The following is a 13,792-nucleotide window of genomic DNA, read 5'->3' on the forward strand; positions in this document are numbered from 1 at the left end:
AAAAGGCAAAACCATATCCTTAATTCACCCTGGTCTGGCTGAGTATTTCAGTATATACACTATATAAAATTACACCCTAACTGAGATGCTTTTAATGCCAATCATTATGGTACTTGCATGTGGAATATCTACAGTGCCTAGTTATATTGGGGCAAGTTAAAACAGCTTTTACTTCCTTTTTGTGTTACTCACTACGTTATTGTACTGTTATGATTTGCCATGTTTTAGTGCCTCTGACCCAGCACAGACCAGAAATCCCACTGTGCAGCCAACGTAGGGACAGAGCCATAGATCAAGGTGGAAAGGATGACAGTGGGAGAAGAGGAGAGGGATGGTATAGAAAGCAGGCAGCAACAGCAACAACTTCCTGCTGGTACACTGAGACTTTCCTTTGCCCTGAGCTCCCTTACCTCCTAAAACCAGGTATGGGAGGCCACGAGGAGGACTTGTCGCGGGCTTCTCAGACCCTGTCAAATGCTGCTGTTGCTGGTGGCGAGGGAAGGGTGGAAGCTGCTCATTATGCCCACCAGCATGATGAGGGCTCAGGATCCTCAGCAGAGCTCTGCCTGACACCCTGGCTGCTCCCTCAGCCAGGGTCAGTGCTCTGTGTCCGTCGCCCAGGTCTGTGGCTGCCCACCTATTCCTGGTGTGGGGCAGCCTCCCACCTGGGCTCCACTCTGCCGGGGGGCATAGGCATGGGCTCTGCTGGCTGGCAGGCAGGGCTTAATCAAGACCCCCAGTAGTTTCCTTTGTGCCGAGAGAAAGAAGCACTAAGTTGATGTTCTGGCTCTTGTGTTAGAGACTTACTGAAGCCCTGAACACAGGAAACGAGGGAAAAGATGGACCTTGACATTTTAAACATCCACTTAGTCTATGCACTGCATATTTAATAACATAATAATAAAAAAGGACAATCATGTTTTCAACTATGTTTGAGCTCATGCAAAATCAGAAGGAAAAACAAAAAGCAAAGTACTTTACTTTTCTATCCTTTGTTCGCTCCCCATTTCCAAGGTTTTTCATGCCTTTCCAACATCCTGTAAGCACATGTAGCCTGGCTACTGATGTTACTGTCTAGTAGGCCAAATTCTGGAGATTTGGTCAGTGGTTGCGGTGTCACAATTTGAACTGTGTGGCACTAAGTGAGTAGTACCAGCCTTTTCCCTCAAATATGATATAACTCATCCTGAAAAGAGTGATGATCCAGCTTGACAGTGTTCAGGCAGCAAATAGATTTGAATTTGGGTCCAGCTCAGAAAGGATTAGCTAAACGAGAAAGTTCATCTCCTCCTAAGAGAGACCATTCATGTTTATGAAATGCTTCCTTCGCAAAGGACAATGCAGATGCTGTTTGCATTGATGGATGCCTTTGACATTCTTTTGGGGGGAAGAACTTTTGCCTTCCAACAACTATTTCGTGCTTTATACAAAGCGGAAAACTTTAAAATAAGACTGTTCACAAACCCTTTTCCAGCATTCCTAGGTATTGTATTGAATGGTGGCTGGGATACACTAAAAGGAACTGTTTGTTTCCATCCCTGCAGGCAGATGATGTGACTGAATCTGGACCTGCCATGTCTTGGTGGATTTTCCGATAATTGAGCTGCCATGAAAAAAGGATGCTGTCAGCCAACCCAGCCTGTTATATCTTTTCCTGTTTTATTATTTTCTAAAAGTCCTCCAAAATGGAAATCCATTGTTTCTGACAAGTGTGGGGTTTGGTCTGGTTTGGGTTTTTTTAACCACAAAACACAACCTGAAATATTAAACTCTGAGTATGAAGGGGTTTTTCACAAGAAAACTCAAAATATATTTGTCTTTTTTTGGTTCATCTATTTTAGGTCCATTCAGGCTATGGTGATACCAAGTTTTGACTGTCTTTCTGAACTACTAGAGATTGGGCTTCTGTCATAAGCTACAGCATCTTTAGAGCTATTTTGTGTCAGTACTTTGACACAAAGGAGCTGCAGGACAGGTTTTACTGTCCTGTCTTACTGTCTTATACAGTAAGTCCAATTCTGTTCACACAAAATGCCATTGCCACTCAAGAAGAAGGCACTAGCTGGAGTAAAAGTAGCTGTAGTTTAAATGAAGGTCCTGCCAATAATATAAATTCTCATCTAGCAATCTTGGAAATTATTTCCAAATGCAGAAAAAAAAAGTAATTTCTTTGTGTGAATTATTTTCCATATAATTATTATTGAAAGTTTGCAAAATGCAGACATTAGTCACAGTCACAAACCCTTTTATTCGTATACTGTAAATGGAGTGTTTCAAATATGACAGATTAATGTAGGTGCACAATACTGCATATAGAGAAAAAGGATGATATGACTTCTGCTGTGCTAACACTTGTTTGTGGGTTGGTGTCTGAACACAGACAGAGCACTGCAGAAATGAGGTCTTGGCATAATTTCAAATCAGGAGAAAGGAATATTTAGTCAGGATGACTGAACAGTGAAATGAGGTACTTTCCACAGAATGTTTATATTTTTATTTTTGTTGATGCTGTTTCCTTGAAAAATGATGCTGTTTGGTTTGCCCACTTCACTGAAGGAAGGACCAAGTACCATTACCCCTTGGAAACAAATATGCTTTGGATAAACATTCCAAGACAGCATAAACACTGTATAAGCATAAAAGGAAAAGAAGTCTTATTCTTTTCCAAACCTTTAATAAATACAATTCCTATACACACTGGTAAATTAGGAATATAAAAAAGTCTAATAAAAAGGATGAAATCAGAACCGTATTTTACAGGCTGGCATGAGTCATACAGGGCACTGGTGCACTGGGAGAATGCTGCGATAATCTTTAACCACCCCTTTTCTTGTTTTGCCTTTTAAAAATGTTCTTTTTGAAGCTTCTTATTGTGCCACAAAACCATTTTAATATAGACCAGTATTTTACATTTATTTCACATAGCAGTGGCTCCTTTGTTTGTGTTTTATTACAAAGCACTTTAGGGATTATAGCTGTGCAGTATCACCAGTTGTTTTATTCCTCTGCCATGAAGGAGGGAAATCTAACACACATGAAATATGTTAGGCAATAAAAAGAAGAAAGAAAGACTGATCAAAGGTACTGAAAAATCTCTTGCATAAAGTGCCAGAGAATAATTAATATAACACATCATCTTCTAACAAAGAAAAGGGCAAGAAATTCTGATTTGATTTGGAAAGAAGAGGTGAATTGATGCTGCTAGGATTTGAATCTGTAGCTTAAAGGAACAAATTATTCACTTAGGCAAAATGTTTTACATCAAGCCATCCATCAAGCTAAATAAATTGTCTTTTAGAGGAAAGATAATTACAGCAATTTTTAAAAGACTGGTTGAAATGGTATGGCAAGAAATCTGGACCTACAGGAAAAAGGAGAATTTGAGCCTTCAGATTACTGGTATTGTTTTGCAGATCTAAGGAGTTGCTTCACATAAGCATTTATCGCTAACACATCATAACTTTTTTTGTGCAATGAGCCAAGACTGTTTTGCAACTTCATGCCACAGAAGAAAATGATGGCTACTTCCCTGACAGAAACACAGAATATTATTTTAATGTTCACAGAGTAATCAGCTAATACAGTACAACTCAATTAAAGAACTATGTCAGGTAAATGCCCCAGAATCTTTTGGCTCCAACAAAATCAATGGCAATTTTTTTTATCGGGTCAGGTTTTTAGCTTTAGGGTTTTTTGCTACAAAGACTGATTTACACAAAGGCGCAACAGATACAAAGATAAAATTCAAGGACCTAAAGAATGGAAAAGGTCATTTCAGTGGCACTAGAAAGCAGTTGGACTTTAGTTTGTTATGCTTTGTGACTAACAACAGCAGCACTGTAAACTGAACTTCTGCAATCCGCTCATTAACGTACATGCCTGAAACAGTGAAATAACATCACTGGGAAGGTTAAGTAGCTGTATCTCACTTGGAAACTGAAGCACTACATTTCTGTAAAGTTACACGGCACACTAGTGACGGAGCTGAGATCAGACCCTCCTGGAGTGCTCCAAACAAACAAAACTCAGTCTCAGCAAACAGTCTTTTGCTTGCCATGGAGCTTTTGTCCTTGTTTTCAAACTGCAGTATCCCTTCCCAGCAATGGCATATAGCTCATGTTCCAACAGAGCAAAAATAAAATGGGGCTGGTATTGTAAAAATTAATCCACTAGGGAATTATAATCTTTTGGCTACTGATACCTTGCAACTTGCCAGGTTCACCCAGTCCTTGTTTTTGATAAAATCCATTCTTGTGGTGTTTCCTGGTACTATATATCAGCTTTTAAAGAATGACACATTTGTGTTGCACCCATAATTGTGAGCACTTTTCATACTTTGTGAAAATGTGGTAAATTAACTGTACAATAAACAACCTTGGAGATGCTGAAACAAAAGGCTACCATACGTATTTCATCTCCTTAGTCCATTTCTGAAGTAATCTTTGCTTCCTCTCCTTCTTTGGTTAATAGACACACCTACGCAAACACAGAGGCACACTACCGTTGTGGATTAGCTTCCTTACAGGGGTATATCTATTAAGTCTGGAAGTTGGGTGATTTTTTTCTTCTGATATTTACTGGCTCTTAGTAATGATTGATTAATAAAAATATACATTTTAGTGAAAAATTTATATGACTGTAAAGAAAAAATATTTCTTAAGCATGAGATACAGAACAGAAAATAATACTTTTGTGTATTCAAGAGTACTTCATGTAAAGTTTTCTATATACCCTGCAGATATTAAATACATTAGCGCTGCATAGTACCTGCACTTTGTTAAGTATTATTATTCCTAGAACATTTCACAGATACAGAGATTGGAATTCAGAGTTTGTGATATGGACAAAGATAAAAGGCAAGTGTTTGGCAAAAACTAACTGGTAATTCAATATTCTTCATTTTCAGTCTCCTTCTCAGTTGGTCCTTTGCAAAATATTTAACTGGTTATCACTTGTAAAACCGTGACATTGCCCATTATATTTGCGGACATCTTCTAACTCTTACAACGGAGTTGTTAGACGTATTCATCTCCACATTAGAGGATAGTTTTTGTTCTCAAATATTTTTTTTTACTGGTTAGGTCATGTATAGTCAACATTCTTGTGGAGGAAGAAGATGCATTTTATTTTAAAATATTTATTAGTTCTTTTTTGGAATCACTTTCAAATTTTATAGCACTTTCTTTTGTCTCCAAGTTAGAAACCTGATCTGAAGGCTCTGTTCCAGTGCTGGGTTATCACAAGAGCATGTGGAGAGCGTCTGACTGTTGGAGACAGAGCCTGGCTGATGTGTGTGGTGAGAAAAAAACCCATCTGAAACATACACACTGGCCTTAGCATCACGGCAAGGTTGATGCAGCAGATCGAGGAGGGTATTAGTTCTTTGGACACCTGGTGAGCAAGAAAAATGTCATCTCCCTAGAGGAGACTCTGGCATGGAGACAGAGGCAGGCTGTTCTATCTATTGAAAACTGGTGACAGCTCTCAGAAGTGAAGCTGGTTAACGCACACCTGTCTCTGACAGCTGCAGCTGCTCTTCCTGGCATCCTGAGATGTTGGAGAGGAAGGGAATACAGGAGGACTGTTGGGAATTGCCACTAATCTGATATCTAGCAGTTACTTCTTCTAGCTAGATACTAATCCAGTATCATCTTCTTCAAAGCCAGGTTTAAGGGTTCGCACTGTACATGCTCAACTTTTTTAGCAGTTTGCATCTATATTCTTGCAAGCACAGTCTGTGGGGACCTGCACTGTCCCTGCCTGTCTTCTAACACATCACAGGAACCGCATCCTCCATTCCTGTCTTCAGCAAGGAAATGGGGAAGAAATTGGGAAAGCTGCCTTTTAACTTTAAATGTATCTCTTACCACCCTTTAATATAATGCTCAGTTCAGGGTTTGCTGCAGGTATTAAGAGGTGAATTGCATTGCCAGGATAAAAATGAAATGTCTCTATGCTTCAGTGTAATGCAAACATTTTCTTCTCTTTGGCATTACCGCACAAGATGTGCTATGGTTCTAGTAGTAATAGAGAACTTGTAGAAGCAAATCTCAGGTGCATACAGGAAGCAGTGGAAATGTGGTCATCTTTGATTCTATCCAGTTGCTAAAAGAGGAGGTATGTCTTTAAATGAACCACGTGCAATTTTGTACTGGCTTGCATCAAACTGTAGTATGTCACATCTGATATTTACAGTAGTTTATGTACTGAAAAAGGATGAGGTGAATTCAGGGTCAGGAGGATACTGTAAATGCTATTCCTGCTGTTCTCTGTAATCCTGCACGCATGTGTGGGGAATAGTCCAATTTCTTTTTACACTTGTGAATACTCACACTGGGCCATACCTAAATTGGTGCTGAGCACCTGCAGACATTTGCAGAAGCCAAACATCTTCCCCCAACCCATTTCTGCTCCATATAAATTAGATGAGCTGAAACCTTATAACCAAACCTTCCTTCCCAACCCTGGCTCTTACAACAGTCCAGTCTGGACTTGAACTCTGTGGCTCGTCACTGATTTTGACCATTAATTTCTTCCTCATTAGAGAACAGCTCATAGAGACTGGGAAGTTTGCAGATCTAGTAAGTCAGATACTTGGGGAGAACAAACACATGATATGGCATTGCACCACCTGCACAGGAAAGGCAGCCTGATGGTTATAACTGACCATTATCCCAAAGGTGACTGTGGTCTTGTGCCTCTTACAGAATACATGGCTACAGCCAAAGGCTGATCTCAGTTACACACACAGTAATCAAAAATAATTTCACTGTGTTCTCTGATGTAAACAAGACCAAAGTTCAGGCTTCAGTCTCTTTTTTTCCTTTTTTTTTTTTTTTTTTTTTGCAAATATGATATTCCACCAAGTTCCTGATCCACAAAAATTCCCAGTCTGTGGTAGAGCATACACAATGAAACTCTCCCCATCCAGATTTGGCAGTGTTTAAAGTATGTCTGCTGAAACTTAAAGCAAGCTAACATAGACATGGTCAGATAGATGGATAATAAATGGTAATAGGAGGGAGGAAAGAAGAGATGAAATAGAAAGGGCTCACAGAATGTAGTGAGAAGATAAAATCAATACGTGCTAGAATCCAAAAGGCTCATCTCCTTGCCTGCATTACTAGTATGTCTTTTTTTTCAATAGACACCAAGGTTTTTAAACAAATGTAGGTCAGACACCAAGAAATTTGAGCCTTATGACACTACTCAGATGAGCGTGACTTGGATTTCCCCTTCTTAGGAGTAGTAACCAATGGACTTTGTGATCCTGCAATATATTTCAAAACTTGGGAAGACAAATCTCTCTTAGAGATGTTCTTCCGATCCCTTGCGACTGCTTACTGTGCAGTCTCCTGTGTGTGGGATCAGTGCCAGGTCTGTGGCAGGCTATGGATGCCTGTAAGGGCTGTCAGGGAGCCCTGAGCACAATGGAAATCATTGCTGTCGCTGTGCACATCACTCGGGGCTGGGGGGAGCCAAGCGGCGACGCAGCGGTGGCAGTTCTGGGCATGGGAAGCTGCCACTAATCCAGCAAGCTCCTCCGTGCAGCCTGTGGGTGGTACACAGCAGGGAGGAGTGATGTGGGAAAGCGCTGGAAGCTGCTGACAGTTCCCATACTCCACCCAGCACCTCCCAAATGTGCTTCTTCTCCCACCCACCTCCCACCTCCTCTTTCCCCAGGTTGAAACACGTTAGCCAAGCTGCATCCTCACCGACGCAGGGCTCCTGTCTGGTAGCTGAGGGTCCACGTAACATTGGATGGCTGGGGAAAGGGAGGTAGGTGCCTGTGCCCAACTCTTACTGGGTGGCCTTTCCTCTGAGTTGTTTTCATCAAACCCAGACGGTGATGGTGGGCCAAAGTCCTGGTGCTTTTCTTCCACACGGGGCCGCAACTGAAGGCTGGGCCCCAAGGCCAGAGAGTCACAGACCACGAGTAGCACCATGATGGAGTGCTGGCAGGAGTTTTGGCTTGAGTGCAGTCCCTACCTATGAGGGGCTGTCAGACAATCTGACTTAGAAAAAAGATGGTCTTCATCTCTCTCACTGACAGGTCCTCAGGTCTTGTTGTAGCCAGCAGAAACAACCTGCTCAGGATTCTAATGCTGCCTCTGGGAAGATGTCTTAACTCTAAAACCATGAGCTCTCTCCTGGCATAGCCTGGCCAGGAGGCAGGCAGTGGTCTCCTCTGGGCCCCATGTGTGACTAGGACTGGGACTGGGCCTGAGACAGCATGGTTTTTCTCGTTTTTCTTTTTTTTTTTTTTTTTCCCCTGAAAAGGAAAGAGCAAAATAGGAAAGAAAAGAAAATTCCCATAATTAGAGGCAAAAGAGCAAATAGTGTACCAAAAAGCTAAGGGCCAAATATTAAGAAAACTGTTGTGCAGCGTGTCAGATGTAGGTATTTATAGCATTCTCTGACTTGTTCTCATATAGCATGAGGATAGCTCCTTGCTTCCTTGGCACATGGTGGGTTGGGAAACTATTGAAGGATTCCTTCTTGAGATGTAGGGGCATATGCAAGTCAGGAGAAGTGCTTGGAGTGAACTTGTCTCTCATTTGTACACGGCTTTTCTGTGGTGAAAGCATCTTTCACTCCAGATGCATGACATCAGTGTAAGTAGCAGGTATTACAAGAGTATAACTGGGGAATAAAGGACCTGTCATTGACCAGGTTACTCAACACATTTCTCAAGCAACTACTACTGTGAGCAGAGACAACAAGTTCTGTTCTCCATAATCCCTGTTTGGGACCGCATTTGCAAAGACCTGTTTCTCCTCAACATGACAGAAAATGCCAAAGATTTTACATAGAAAGATTGGTCTATCTGCATCTGACTGATTCTAGAACAGTCTTGCAATATTAAATATGAATTTCAATTTCTAGATTGCCTGCTATAGTTCAGAAGATCAGGCTTCTGGCAAACCTCAAGTTCCTAGCAAACAGCTTAGTCAGGGTCCATTTCTTGGAGGTCAGGGTGTGCAGAGGCAAACAGGACTGATTTGTAACATTGCACTCCAGCAATCAGTCCCCAACTTTAAAACGGCGTTAATGAGCCTCGCCTGGCAAAGTCTGTAAGCCTTAAATAATGGCTGGTTTTAAAGTATTTGGAGAGCTCTGAATGGAAGGTGCAATGGGAGTGCAAAGTACTACAGTTATTAAAGTCTGTCAGATCTCTTAGCAGTCCTTGCAGAGTTCCCAGAGGCTCTCCAGCGCTTTTGGTTCTTAATTTCACCCTGGGGGACTCTCCAGTTACTTCAGTACCCAGAAGCCTGGAAGAAAACTTGGTGTCCACTAGTCTCGCTTTCTGGATATACTTCTGTAAGCATATACAGATATTCAGGTCACTTTATGAAAGTAGTTTATAGCTTTAGTTTATATACTTTAAACATATCCTTTGTAACCTACACATGCCTTTTTTCATGAGATCTTTCTTTGAGTCTGTTTAGAAGTAAAACGTTCTACTCCGATCTCAAGTATTTTCACTCATCTCTAAACAGAATACATTCGTGCACGAAAGTAACTGGCAATCAATTAGCTATTAGGAGACTTGACCCTGAAGTCATGCTGAGCTTTTGAAGGAAGTTGATTAATTGCAGATAGAGCAAACCTTTTGAAACCTTAACCAGATGAGAGTATTTACTTCATGGGACTCATATGTAAAACCAGCTTAGAACAGCATTTCAGGAGAAATCTCTGGTCAGAGCTCACTCTGTCAACCTACAGAAATAAAGAAAATATCTGAGGTGTGTTTCTAGATGTAGTCTGCTCTCAGCAACTGCAAGACACTCTGTTCAACCTGAGATGAATGTAATAGTACTTGGTAAATCCCAAAGACACAAGAAGGATCCAGAGATGGAAAGAATGCCAGACTCTCACACATGGAATTTGCATTATTTTAGTGAATAAAATCACCATCAGTGTTGAGGCTTATTTTCCATGCAAGTCAGAGCTATAAATGACTAAATCATAATAACGCTATTGGACAAGAGTTCAACAATTTCAAATGACGAGAAGTGCTTCTATTGCCACCTGCTGGGCTCTGCCGATTCACGAGCAAACAAGGCGGATCAACAAGGTCTTTCACAAATGTCCGTTGTTTTTCAAATGCCTCTTGCAGATACAGAGTGGGCAATCATTCAAAGTTGAATGAACAGAGTCACAGAAAAAACCCCAAAACTATCCCTGTTAATGGCTCCAACAGACTACTTCTTGCTATTTTATACCCAGGTTAATCCCCACACATCAACTCCTCTTCACAAAACATTAATTTTTAATTTTTTTTTTTTTTGTTAAAATGTAAGTAAATCCTTTTTTAAGGTGCATGTTTGGCAACTCTTACCACATATGAAAGTATCTGTTTACAAGAAGGGACAAAATGTATTTGACATAGTGAATAGTGGGGTGTTCTTGCTACAGTGCAGTATCTAATACTACGAAGATAGGGTAACAAGTAGTTGAATCTTTTTTTCTAGAATAATTGACACCACCTCTATGCTGAATATTTTAGTCACTTCTGTGGTTATACAAATATTGTAGAGTGCTGTGTGTGATACTGTGAAATCTTACCAGTTCCAAACTGTAATCAACTGTGTCAATGCAGTTATCATTTAGTATTGTTTTATGCAATGTGGCTCATCTACAAGATGATGCAACAAACTTGGCATAGATGTAAGTGATGGCAAAAATTGTTGACAAGTTTGCAGCAAACAAAGTGCTTTTCGAACACTTTTTCTCTCTTTAGATTTAGAAAAATCATGAGAGTGGGAACTAGTAGGAAACTGCTGCGTATGGGACTTTGCCATTAAAGTGTCATGTTCTGTAATAATAATATTCTTTCTTCCACAAAAATAGCTTTTAGGAAACAACTGAAATTAAATCTAAGGAGACAATGTATTTGGGGAATTTTTGAATCTGAAAATTCTTTGGATGAAAGAAAAAATAAGGTGGGAAAAGATACTTTTGAAACTCAAACCCAAAGTTGTAGAAATGGTTCAGTCCACTATTTTTAATCTTTCTTACACTGATTTTGCTCCCTTCACCATCATGCTGTTGGACAGGGACAAACAACTTCCTAAAACTGGCAAAAGTTCCAACCCTAAAAATGTTCAGCTTTCATTCGTGTAATTGTTTTGTTTCAATATGTAATTGAAAATAATGTTTCACACATATGTTTGGCATTCTTCAAAGGATTCTAGCTTGCTATTGCTCCTAGTCTTAAGGTGATGAACAGTGAGAAATGCAATATAAGTGGAAATACCAGTGGTATTTTTAAAGGAGTTCAGGCAGGCACAGTTCAGAACTTGACCTTAACAGCAAGGAGCGCCACACATGTTGCAAAATCTGCCTGCAAGCAGAATATATCAGCCTGTTTGGACCGGCATGGTTAGACTGTTTTCAAGGTCAGATCTTGCTAAGTCAAAATTAGCTGGACATCTGAAAGCAATGCTGCAGACTGTAGCATAGCTATATGTTGTTGGTCAGCTTCAGTTACAGCTTTTCCTCTCAGAAAGTCCCAACCCTCCTCGTTGACCCAAGCGGAACTGATCAGAAACATCTGTGTAACCACGATGTGGAAAAACAGTGGGTATGTACTGGGAGGCTACTGGAACTACCATCCTTTTCCTGCTCCACTCTTTATTCATGACAAACATCTTGCTTGCATAGGAGACCACCACTGCCAATATCAGCTAAGCTGGGTTTTCATGATAGTTTTCACTAACAAGGCGAGTGAAGCTTTGACATACCTTAATGCTGATTTTTTCAATAAAAAATATCTCTAAATGGTTCTGCAAGGGCTGGTTCATTTTACTGGTATGGTACTATAGCTTTTGGATGCCAAGGAATAGCTGTTTCATATGGTTGTTTTTAATTAACTAGCTGTATCAGTGTAATTGTACTGTGCAGGATTTTCTATGCAATTTTATTTCAATGAATGAAAATACATGACGAAAAGTGAATTTGAAAAGAAAATACCCCATAAGTGAGCCAACCAAGTCACCAGCAAAACAATCATCTGTGAAGAGAGGTGTTGTAATCAGGTTTGGGGCATGAAAACAACTGCAGGACTCAAATGGTGGATGATACAGACAGATGGAGGCTATAAACTGGAAGAAGCAGAGAAAACAGAATAAGGGCTGTGTTGTGTTAAACTTTGGCTTCAGATAACTATGAGTTGATCTTTTCCTGTACCTCAGGCTGGATTGCTGGAACCGTGTTATAAAGAAATGCCAGCTATTAAGGATGAGAGTCCTTCTCCTTGAGCTTTTCGGAGTGCTGTGAAACCCCTAGGCTTGACTGGAATGCACGGATGTTCCGCATGCACCCCAGACATGGAAGTTAGCATTAGCATTCCTGGCCTAGAGTCACTGACCAGGGACCTTGGGACATATGCTACCACCTCCCCTTCTCTGCACACAGGTTTTCCTTAGAATAGCAGAGTCTACCAACATTTGAGAGGGGCACAGTCAGGAAGAAATCAAACTATACCTCTGATAAGACTCCATAAACCTTTTCTTAGTTCTAATAAGAAACCTCAAGACATCCATAACATACATATCCTTGCTGTGAATGCTATGGGATAGGAGGCTCCCTTCATTCTTCACTCTTAGAAATACTATGCTGCCTAACATTATACTTGTCACTTATTCATCATCAAGTCCATAGATCATCTTCTGCTCCTTCCTAATATGTGACAAACCTTTGCGCAAGCCAACAGCTCACTCCATCATTTAGACAGCTTACAGTTTTCTATTTAAACACAGCTGGATCTCTTGAGGTATATAAGCAACTATCATCTCCTTTGAACATAGACTCACAGGTGAAGTAGAAGGGCCCCTTACCTCCCCTGAAAAGAAACTGCCTGTCCAGACCACTACATACCATAGTCACATTTTTACCAACTGGCTGGGGCTAGTCTCTCTGGTATTCAAGTCAGCTTCACAGACCATAACATACGCAAAACACTAGAGGACCTGCAGATTCTTTCCATTGACTGTTTCAGAAGAGCTGAGTTAAGCTGGCCTGGGTGTCCTCCCTTGTCTTTTCAGAAGTCTAAGTTTTGCTAAACCAGGTATTCCAGAAATTGTACTGGGTATTTTTAGTGCCACATCAGTGAGGAATTTGGTGTCTAGTCAGTTATGTTACCTAAAAGAGATGAGTTTGTAAAACATGCACAGGATCCTGGGCATGTCAAGGTTAAGTATGAATAACTGGAATACTGTGATTGTAAATGCTCATTTCTACCCTTGAACTTGGTTTGTTTTTTAAAAATTCAGAGCTAAACTGTGGCATGCATGACAGGTCAAAGAGCCTCCCTGTCTTCCCTTTGATAAGCCAAACAGACTGAGCCTCCTTATTCTCACAGCCATGACTGTGGTTTTAAAACTGTGTGTTCTTTTTAAATCTTACCTTCCCAGTGATATAATGTAAATATTACATATTAAGGGATTAAAACCCCTTCACGTGGCTCTGCTATATTATTTGAGTGCATCCAGCTTACCACTTTGTAACACGGAGTGTGCAGTGTGATCCGTGTTTCTGACTCTTGCTTCTTCCATGCTGCACATATTTTGCAACCTCACGGCAATATACTAACAAGTGTAACTTCTCTGAGAGGTATTCGGAGAAGACACCTCTGTCCAAATGCATCAAATAAGGCTAAATGGTGGAGGAGGGGAGGCAGGGACGAAATACAAGGAAGGTTATGGTGGCCTTTTTACAGAATTTTTTGTACTCACCTGAGACTGGGCTGCACAAGGCCCATGGGGTTCTCTTTTATAAGTGAACTAGC

Source organism: Gavia stellata, chromosome Z (assembly GCF_030936135.1).
Source record: "Gavia stellata isolate bGavSte3 chromosome Z, bGavSte3.hap2, whole genome shotgun sequence".
In the NCBI taxonomy this organism is placed as follows: domain Eukaryota; kingdom Metazoa; phylum Chordata; class Aves; order Gaviiformes; family Gaviidae; genus Gavia; species Gavia stellata.